Source organism: Spodoptera frugiperda, chromosome 9 (assembly GCF_023101765.2).
Source record: "Spodoptera frugiperda isolate SF20-4 chromosome 9, AGI-APGP_CSIRO_Sfru_2.0, whole genome shotgun sequence".
Taxonomy (NCBI): Eukaryota; Metazoa; Arthropoda; class Insecta; order Lepidoptera; family Noctuidae; genus Spodoptera; species Spodoptera frugiperda.
The window spans coordinates 10411147-10422841 of record NC_064220.1 but is presented as its reverse complement, the minus strand read 5'-3'; the positions used below and the strand labels follow the sequence as shown (position 1 = coordinate 10422841).

The window sequence follows — 11695 nt, the reverse complement described above, 5'->3', positions numbered from 1 at the left end:
AATTTTTAGTCGCGTGTGGGTCCAAAATGTGTGAAAGTTAAAAACGAACGCTGAATATAAAATCTATTATTTATTTTGCATAGACTTTAGTGCTTTAAGTTATTTTCATAAAGTCGTTTTAAACTGTGTTCTCTAATCCAACCCTGCCTGCCTGCCTGCCACGCCTGCAGAGCGTGATAGCAATTTTCCAGGTTTTTTTTTTCAGGATGAAAAATCATAGTTTTTTTTTGAAGGGGGAAAATCTTTCAATGACTTCTTTCAGCTCCGGATGTATTATACCCTGTTGTCACCTTATAGCATGGCAGTAATTATGTTTGTGTATTTATGTATTCTTACAAAACTATGTCTGGTTTACGGGGAGGTAAACAAACAATAACCTAACCAGATTGTGGCCCGTCAACACATAGTGTTTACATAAGAACTGGTCCACCTCCGGTATTGCGCCTTAAGCTAATTATTGGGGGCAGCGGTGCTCAAACTTTTTGGCTGAACAGAGGTGCTATATTGTAAAGGAAAATGAAAGTTGACTGAAGTTGACAACCAGCTGCCGCGCAACGTGTAGCGGACGGTGCGATTCCCGCACGTAGCAAGTCTTCGTGTGATCCACAAATTGCGGTTTAGGGTCTGGGTGTCATATGTACGTGAACTTGTATGTTTATAAACGCACCCCCGACACAGAAGGAAATCATAGTGTGAGGTAACGTCTTTTTAAAAAAATTATAATGAAACGAAACATGTTTGTTTGAAAGGGAGGTTATACTTAGATAAGAATAAATCGAAACTCTAATATCGTTGGATCTTAATGTAGACTATATCCGAACTAATATTTTAATGTGAAAGTAAAGTATATTCCTTAATTTTTATGCTTTCTCTTTTAAAATTCTGCATACATAAGTGGGTATCTGCTTTTCCGCATCTTCAATGATGTATAGGAAATTATGAAAATGATATTAACCATGGTGGGTGGCATGGTAGCTAGTAGCGGATAAAAGCTATGAAATGAAATGAAAATTAAGAACCCTTATTTTGATTCTAAAACTTTGAGAACCACATCCCAGTATCCAAGGGAGCGATACTCTGCGTTCGACCGTCGATATTTCCCGCACAATGTCCTACACTGCCGCGTCGAACTTATTATTAGATTATTGTCACTACATTATTCAAACTCAGGCAAATTTCAACTCTAACACACTGAAAATAAAGGTCTCTGAGAAATGCGCCATTTTAATACTGATGTCATTCCAAGTATCACTTGATAACTTGAGTGTTTTCCTAAAATAGGATCGTGTTTTTTAATGTTAAATATGAATTGACTGCCCACACAAAGCATTTTATAAATAGTAACTAAATGACTGACTTTTATTTTATGGACACAAACAATGTATTTATTTTTTGACAATTCCACGACGGTTAACCGATTTTTTAAGTAAAACTTACCTAGGTACAAGTTTTATCAAACTTTCTGCTAAGCGATCATTGTTTAATTCTACAACTTCATACTTAGGAGTAAGGAAGAAGTAATTAATTATTTGATACTAGATACTTCTGGCAGTGGTTTCGCCCGCGTTCCCGTGGGATTAAGATTCCTATCACTCAAGTCAACTCATACCCTGTCTGTATACCAAATTTCACCAAAATCCAGTTAAGTAGGTAGATTCAGCGTGTTTGTCGGACAAATATCCAAACATACTACCATTCACATTTATTTTAATGTGATTTTTAACCGACTTCAAAAAAAGGAGGAGGTTCTCAATTCGACCGTATTTTTTTTTATGTATGTTAATCGATATCTCCGGCAGTTATAGACCGATTTGAGAAATTCTTTTTGTATTTGAAAGAGTACGATGTCCGTGTGGTCCCATGTAATTTTTTTTAAAGTCTGACTATAAATGTGGAAGATAATCCAGGGAACTCCTCAAAAATTAACAGAATGTGCTCTGCGTTTGAGTTTAAGTGATGTATATTAGCTAATCTTTCTCAGTAACCATAATATTCAGGACAGATAGTAGCATATCTGGTATAGAATGAGGGGTAGCTTGATGTGCTGTCTGATTTACATGTGTATGTAGGTACCTAATCTGTTTGTGTTTGACAAATGCATATCTCTGGCAGTTATAGTCCGATTTGAGAAATTATTTTTGTGTTTGAAAGAGTACGATGGCAGTGTGGTTCCATATAATTGTTTTTAAAGTCTGACCATAAATGTGGAAGATAATTCAGGGAACTCCTTAAAAATGAGCAGAATGAGCTCTGCGTTTACGTTGAAGTGATGCATACTAGCTTATCTTTCTCAGTAACCATAAAATTCAGGACAGATAGTAGCATATCTGGTATAGAATGATGGGTAGCTTGATGTGCTGTCTGAGTTACATGACTGTATACCTATGTGGGTATCTAATCTGTTTGTGTGTTTGACAACTGACTATGTATGTAGCTTATGAACAGGTTACTGTTAGCTGTCGGCTCAGCAGATCATAAGTTAGGGTATCAGGTTAATATACATTTGAAAGTAATGTAATTATGCGTCAATATGGATAGATATTAATATTATTCATTTAAACGGCGCTGTCTCATATGAGCAGCGCGTTTAATAGGTCGACCCATACTCAAATAAGTTATTCACTAAAAATCAAGAAATAAAAAACAATTTTAACAAAAAAAAAACCGACTTCAAAAAATAAATATTCCAAAACAAATTAATATGCACTAAAAAGTAAAAGAAATAATTGCGTATTTTTCAACAACTTAATAGATCAACTAACTTTACTAACTCATCACACACATTATAATGTAAGTAGGTACAATTATTGTTATTTTTGGAGTCGGTGTCAGCCTAGGAAACGCCAACAACTAGCACGGCACGGGCGGAGTGGTGGTTAAGTACCTACTTACAACTGGTGTAAAACTGTAAATGTTATGTTGTGATAATAGGTAAATAACAAACCCATCTTAGTTGGCTGACACCGACTCCAGATGTAACAATAATTGTACCTACTTACATTATAATGTGTGTGATGAGTTAGTAAAGTTAGTTGATCTATTAAGTTGTCGAAAAATACGCAATTATTTTTTTTACTTTTTAGTGCATATTATAATGAATAAAAAATTACGTAAGAGTATGGAATGATGTCCAATAAAATAGGCAAAAGATTTAACTCTCATTACCTACCTATAAGTATGTAACAAAAAAGTAAAATGGGTGTTGCAAAAAATGGACATATTTACGTAACATTTCGAGGGAACACAATCATGTAGGTAGTATCAATAAAAGAAAAAAAGAAACTATTTTAGAACCAACACAAAGTTTTCTTTCTTTGATTGTACCTCTTTATCATTTGTCCACAAAGACGTTTGAGGAATAGTTGCTTATCATTGGGTTGATGGATGGCTGTAAATTGCTTCTTAAATATATGGATGTTTTCACCTCTATGTTGGTCCAACCTCTTTTTATGTAGACTAGTTAAGATTTGGTTATAGATTTCGATATGTCGTGGTGTAATATAAACTCTATATGTATTACCTGTAGTCAATTTATTACTTGCATTGTTTCTTAGGCAGTTGTCCCACCGGCAACGATGAACGAGTAACGAGTAGAGCTAGAACTAGCAACGAGTTAAGCGAGACGTGGCGAGCGAGTGTGTAGTTCTGATATTTGTGTAGCTCGGCTATAAGCGAGTGTGCGAGTGAGGCGGGCGATTACTCGCACTACGATACGCACTGTAGAGAAATGACCACTGGTTGCTCGCTCGGCGTTTGTTTTAATCGCTTGGCGAGTGTCGCCGAGCGAGTGTTATCTTTCATAGCTCTTGTCGCTCAGCGACAAACTAGTGAAGCGAGCACTCGCCGGCAGTGTGAACAGTCAGCGATCAACTATTTGTATATGCATTTCTTTTGTTCACACGGAAAGTATATCTATTGTACGTTTCTTGAGCGAGAAAATAGCCGATAGTTAGTCGTTCACTCGCCGTTGGTGGGACAACTGCCTTAGAAGACAATCCTTGTCTAAATAGGGTTGTGGGTTCAATACGTTACTGACGTAAATTGTCGATAATAAAAATAATGTGTTATTTGTTGAATTGAAGTATATAATTAATATCATGATATGCATTTTGTGATAAAGGGCCATTCATTATTTAAACATAAATTATAAAGAAAAAAATTAATAAACATAATCGTTGAATCCTTGCATTCAGGTACAACTTATAATATCAAAAATCTCTTGATCTCGTGGTCTCATGATCAAAGTTTATATTTTATTCGTGGGTAGCGGTAATCGCTAAATAATGTATTAACTCGATTACCAAACTATCGACACTATCGATAACCTCTCGTTCACACGTTCTCACATCCCTATCTGTTACAAGATATCGGTTATAAATTCAAGCACTACTCGTAGTTAGCGATAGTTATTATCAGATAGTTACATTGGCTTACACTGTAAACTTTAGATACCTAAACCTTATATTACTTGCCTTATACTTTGCTGTGCAGTAGGTACTCACTCTTGGGTATATCATAATATCCGGTAGCTACGATGTATCTATCGGGTTTTCCGACTCGAAAAGCAGAAGTAGGAACGGGATGGTTTTTAGTCAGTAAGATTCTGACACTCCCTCTCGCCTCACCCAAGGCGGGAGAAGACATTGGATGGGTTTCTCCCTTTAAAAAAAAGTATATCATAATAATCAATTGTTATTCCTTCGAAGATTTCAGGTTGAAATTTTAGACTAAAATGGGTTTATTTTTCTTTTTTTATCTTTTATTTTAAGGGCTTTTATTCATAGAACATGCCAGCCCGAACATTATGGTTTAATATTGTATTGTGTACGTCTTATCCATATTGTAGAATACGAAACATTCAAAAAGCCTTACAGAGCATTGTCAATCTACAACTCTTTACTACCTCCGTCATTCCTCGTCATTAGATGATCAAAGGCTTCACTGATCAACAATGATTCATTTCCGTCCCTATAACTGGCACAATGGGAACCCACATCAGAACAAACTGACTAATGACTGACAACACTTTAGTTTAGATCTGAATGACTGCACGGTTGGCGCGGTGGCTGGGCAATCGGCTGCCGCGCAACGTATAGCGGGTTCTGATCGATTCCCGCACGGAACAATTCTTTGTGTGATACATATGTAAATTGTTGTTTCGGGTCTGAGTGTCATGTGTGTGTGAACTTGTATGTTTGTAAACGCACTTACGACACAGGAGAATATCATAATGTAGGGCAAGGTGTTTTTTTGTTAAAAAAATCTATACTTTCAACAGCAACAACAATTATTACGTGGATATGGATATCTATTAATTAAAAATCCAACAATATAAATACGAAAATAGTTAAGTAGGTATATTATGTGGAGTAAAATTGAGTGATCGAGTGAAAAATATTGTTATGAGAGAAAGGTGTGGCCTACAAGACGATGTAGTGACAAAGATCGAAAATCGAATGTGATAATAGTTTGTGTGACATATAGAGAGGATGGATGAAAGTCAAAGGATCGATGAAAGTAGATTTACGAAAGAAATATACAAGGCGGATATGAATAGGGTCGTTGGTAAAGGGCGTCCTGAACAGAGATATAGAGACCAGATCGGCGATATATTAAAGAAGAGCCAAATTACAACTTACCCTTAATCGACGAGCATGTACAAGACTGATGACTGTTGATGAAGCGAAATAGGTATGTAAGACTCGTAGCAATTACTACCCCCATGAGAGACAGGCGTGAAGTAATGTATATGTGTATAAGTATGTTTGTTAACTCTTTAAGTATTATCGACATATTAATCTCCTTGCAATTTTCGGAAATCGATCGAAGCCGTGATAAGTTATACAGCAGCTGGTCACAACTGGTCATTAGTATTATCTAATATTACTTTAGTCAATAAGAGATTACAGTTCTCATTAAAAATAGACAATGTTTTCTCAGAAAACATAAATTATTAAATCTTTTAACTAGTTCAAACTAATAAGATCTAACACTTACTTAAATGAGCAACACAAGTGATTTAACTATTTAGATTTAAGTAGAAATATTTCAATTTATAACTACTTACAATACGATATTAGATGTTTAGTGGCTATCAAAGTATTTCAGATGCTCGTACTTGGAATGATCACAAATGGCAATAATGATTTCTGATAGTAATGGGTTTGAAACTTTAAATATTGAATTAATTAAAACTGTCTTGAATGAGGTATTTAATCGCAGTATCATCACACTAATATTATACATGTAAAAGTTTGTTTGTTTGTTTTGATGTTTGTCCGCCAATCACACTGAAAGTACTGAAAAGATTTTGATGAAATTTAGTACCCTATGTAGACAAGGTTTGATTGACTTTTAATCCCACGGGCAAGGCTCGGAACCGGTTTAAAAAATACCGGTTAATACCGGTTTATATCGGTTTTCCTCCGAACTTTTCTTAAGAACGTGAACATTAAAGAACTTTATTTTAACCTAAATTAACCGGTTTATTCGACGAGGGGCATGTCGGTACACGCGTTGTAATATTATTATTGAAATAAGCTGAACAGCGCGCGGCGTTTCTTTGATGTGCGTCGTATTAACCGGTTTTTATTGCTCTAAACCGGTTAATCCGAAAAAACCTTTATGAAAATACTGTTCCAAATACCGGTTTAAAAAAACCGGTTTCGCGAACGAAACCCAATGTAAAGGTTTTGCGTACAAGTACATAATAACGGTTTGAAAATTTAACCGGTATCCGAGCCTTGCCCACGGGAACGCGTGTAAAGCTTTTTTTATGGTATAACGGTAAACGATCACTTGATGGTAATCGCCGTCGCCCATGGACGCCCGAAACACCAAAGAAGTGCATTGCTGGCCTTTTGGGAGTTAAAAATTAAGGGTTGTTGAGGTATCGGGGACTGGGAATATTGGGTAATTGGTCCTCGAGTAACCTCTTTTATACAACGAAACACAACGCAAGCGTTGTTTAACGTCGGTTTTCTGCGAGGCCATGGTATTACTGCGGTCGAGCCGGACCATTATTGCCGAAGCATGGCTCTCCTACACTTTAAGTCATATTTATTTATGTCAAGGTCGAAAAACATGTCTTTTTTTACATAAAAAGACAATGTAAGGTAAACGCAGCTATTAACGACCCATCGAAAATCTGCAGCTATTACCGACCTATAAAAGTAATTCGAAATCTTTACGTTTCCAGAACTATTCTAACTATAGGTAGGCAAAGTTACACACGCGTTTATTCCTTGAGCATCGTATACTTTTACGTTAGCGTGAGTAGCTGTGCAGAAAATAGATAAAATACGTCATTTACTACGGGGCAGCGTGGACGCAGGACATGGCGTACTGTTCCCTTGTTCCTTCAAGTAAGTACGTGACTTTTCTATTTAAGACATTTATACAAACAAATGACGTCTATACTTTATCTTATATTACTAAATGTACGGTATTCATTTAAGTATCAACTTTTGATTTCTTACGACATTTTATTAATAAAAAGTAATTTGAAACGATAAAACTTTAAATTAAAACGGGACGGTGTTAGCTTCATCAGTTTTAGTCGTGGCAGCTATCACCGACCCATAAGTCGGCAATGGCAGCAACGTAACTGTTCGTTTTATTTTTCTTTTATGTTATTATATCACACAAACACAAGTATTTTTAAGAACCAGTTTAAATCTAAGCTATCAGTCTTTATAAAAATCTATTAGCGACTAAACTTTTTTATCTAGTTTTTACCTTTTAGATTTAACCAAAGTTATGATATTTTTCGAGGATTGATATTGAATAGTTACAGTACAAAATTATTGTTTTTGTGTTTAAAACAGTGTGCATTTGTTCATATTTTTTGTGACATTAATCAACTATAATCTAGTTTTTACTCCGAAGGTCAATTGAATTTAAATAACCTTTTTTTATGAGTCGGTAATACAATTTATGTTTATACTTACATACTTTATTACCGATCCATAAGGGTCGGCAATACCAACTATAAGAAGCTATTACCGATCGTATATAGATTAATTAATTTCTCACCTACTTTTATAACATAATAGGTACCTATGATTTTATTGTAACTTTCGTGAGACATACTAAATTAATTATTATGTTATCGCCTTACTCACGTAATGTTTTGACGATCGCCGCGTCGTGTGTCGCGGAATGCTGCTCATGAATATGAGCCTCTAGCATGGCTTGAAACTAGTCGAGTTCCTCGTCAAAGCATTACGTGTGTAAGCCGATAACATAATAATTAATAATAGGTACCTATTAATCAATGCTACTTCTAGGCTAAAGCAACATAAAACATACAATTATATTTTTTTTCCAGAAGTATGGAGCCACAAAAGCGGCGAAAAGTATACAGTAAAACACAACTCGCCGAAGCAATCAAAGCAATTAATGAGGGTACCAGTGTATATGAGGCATCAAAAAGGGTTAATATTCCCAAAACTACATTACGAGACAAACGGGACGCTAAGTATAAGAATGAAATTTGCGGAGTTCAGCCGGTTCTTAATTTATGTGAAGAAAAATGAAGTACCAATTTGTTTTATTAAAAAGAACGACAATAAAAAAATACGAATAAGTATTTGCATTTTTATTTTGTTGTATTTTATTAAGATCGGTAATCACCATCACTAGCTTATAAACATGCCATTACTGGAAAAAGGCCTCCTATCATACACGATCGGGAATAGCTGCATAAAAATCGTTAATAGCTTCACAGCCGTTTTTTATGGGTCGGTAATTGCAACAATCGACTAAGTCACATTATAAATTATTTTTTACAAGATAATCCTCTATTTTAATCTATTTGATTCAGTAAATACATATTTTATACATAACACTAGCATATAAAATGAAACTATTAATCTTTAGAGGAACCAGTGTACTAAAAAAATATGGTTCATTTCAAAATTGTCTTAGGGGGGTCGTTAATACCTGCGTTTACCTTAAATGATCTTTGTCAATAAATATTAACTTCCAATCAATTTTTAATTAAACAATAATCTCCAATACAAACCGTTGCGTTGAGTTGTTTTTCTGAAAAACAAATCAAGTTCAGAAAAATTGGTTCAAGGTCTACATACACAATTTCTTAAAAATAAATTATACCTCTGTATATATGTACGGTATTATAGACTATTTCGATATATATGATGGTATTTCGTTGTAGAGCGAATAGTTAGTTATATTTTCGTGTCGAGCTAAGGATTATTCAGATTAAACTAGTTTCATGCTACGGTTGGGATCCTAATACACACATATTTATACCTAATTGGTGACCTTTACCTAGCGCACCCAAATGTAATACTAGATACTACGCGTATAAAGTACTAAAAGGCCCATTTACCCCCATTCCCAATCTTCCCAATCCCCGATTCCCCAACAACCATTAAATTCCTAACTCCCCAAAAGACCGGTAACGCACTTGTAACGCATCTGGTGTTTCAGGAGTCCATGGGCGGCGGTGACTCCTCACCATCAGGTGAATCGACTGCTCGTTTACTGGCTTATATACTATAAAAAATAACCTTAACCTCTACTTACCCTCTCTGGAAATAAAAGGCGTGATGTTTATTACACAACGAGTTTACAAACATGTCCAAGGGTTCATAAACAAGACTTGACGCGGAATAAATTAACATTGTATTTACTGAAACTTCGTTATAATGGAAATGAATGGACTTTATACAAAAGTTTAAAAACATAGAATTAGGAGGTAATTGAATTAGGTAAATAAGCAAAACAATAATGAATTAAATGTCAATTGTGATTTTTTTGTACTATAATTTTCGTGAGACATACTAACATGAGATATAGCGCGACAGTCGCCGCGTCGTGTGTCGCGGAATGCTGCTCACGAATATGAGCCTCTAGCATGGCTTGAAACTAGCTTGAAACAGCTTGGATACTACGTCAAATAATGACGTGAGTATCCAAGCTGAAAAATATAATAATTAGTTCATGATGTTTTATTAATATGTAGAAGTAAGCAGATATGCAATGAAATGGTATGGCCTATTTTAGGAGCGACCATATTTCTATACACTCGCTAATGGATATAGTAATAGACTCGCTCCCTTTTAAACTGTAATTGAATTTGGAACATGACTGTTGAAAGCTATTAATTCATGGATTAAAAGCATGGCGTTGTGTAGGCATACAAAATAAAACAAAAACATAACAAAGTTCTGTTCAAAAATAAACAAAGAATCAAAATAAATCTGCAAACGCCTGGTCGACTGGTTGACGTATCTCGTGACCAGAGTGCTAGTCTGTTCCTCGGTCAGAGGATAATCATTGCTCAGAGCAAGCAGAAGCATCGGTCAGAAGGTTGGCAGCATGTATGTATAATTGTATATGTATGGGTGTATGCACCGTGGCAATGCTGCCAACCTTCTGGTCACTTTTTTATGGAATAGGTAGAATACGAGCAAACGAGTTACCTGATGGTAAGCAATCAGCGCCGCCCATGGACATCCGCAACACCAAAGGAGTCACAGGTGCGTTGCCGGCCTTTTAAAAAGGAGTATGCTCTTTTCTTGAAGGTTTGAAGGTCGTATCGGTTCTGAAATACCGCTGACGACACTTCAATCCACAGTTTTGCTGTGCGAGGCAGAAAGTTCACTTTTCCCTTTGACGTCGATGCGGACGATTTTTTTGATGCTTTGTAAGTTCTAAATAATTATTTATTTTTTAATTTGTATGTGTTCTAGTTCAGTTGCAAATATTATGTAGTTAGTATATTGAATAAGATCTCTAATAAATAAGGAAGTTTAGAACAAAAAAATATATAAATACGATGATACGAGTAGATTGTGATCTATGATCGTATTTTAAAACACCATATATAACATTATCTATTTGTGTTTTCAATGAAACGCATGTAAATAGTTATTTGAGGCAGACAACAGGCATCCTTTTCCATTTCCCGCCGCATTTCCCGCCTCGTCCAGACAATGCACTTGATTGCAATATGGCAGGTTTGCAACAAAGCTATTCGCATCTGAAACACCTATTACGTGCTCATAATATGACTTTGTGACCATTTTGTACAAAAAAGAGGGTCATTATTATACGACTGCCCAAAAATAAGTATTATTGGGATGTCATGTCTCTGAAAAAAATTTAAATCGGCTTGTAAAATCGAAATGAACTTTCAGGTATATATTATTATAGGTATGGTAATATTCACTATGAACGGCAGATTTAAAATAATAAAAACTAAACAATTAAAATGTTAGAATTTTATAGGAAAATGACTTTGGAATTTTATTTGATAAGTGATTCAACAAATCCAAATTACAACAACATATAAGAACAACCTGACTAAAATAAAAAAGAACTCGATACCTTTGCATCTGCCAAGTAGCATCTTCAACCCAAGCAATAATTTCAGTATTATGGCCCAACAAAATGGTTATAAACTCAGTAACTGCATGTTATACGATATTTATACAATAAAGGGGGGTAATTACACCCTTTAAGTGAGACATTATGAGACACTTTACGAATACAAAGCCGATCTCGAAGATTCTTTATGAGATTCAGCGCTCATTTTGACTGCATGGTTAGCGCTAGGCAATTGACTGCCGCGCTACGTGTAGTGGGGTCCCGCACAGTGCAACTCTTTGACTAATCTATAAATTGTTGTTTCGGGGTTGGGTGTCATGAGTATGTGAACTTGTGT

At 35.4% G+C, this 11695-nt stretch overlaps 1 long non-coding RNA gene across 1 annotated transcript; it reads left to right on the top strand.

The window, feature by feature from the left end:
- The first annotated feature begins 7117 nt into the window (after positions 1 to 7117).
- Positions 7118 to 8848, top strand: LOC118267617 (uncharacterized). Its single transcript, XR_007705653.1, has 2 exons — positions 7118 to 7364; positions 8330 to 8848. It is a non-coding gene; the product is annotated as an uncharacterized LOC118267617 (long non-coding RNA).
- The last annotated feature ends 2847 nt before the right edge of the window (positions 8849 to 11695 follow it).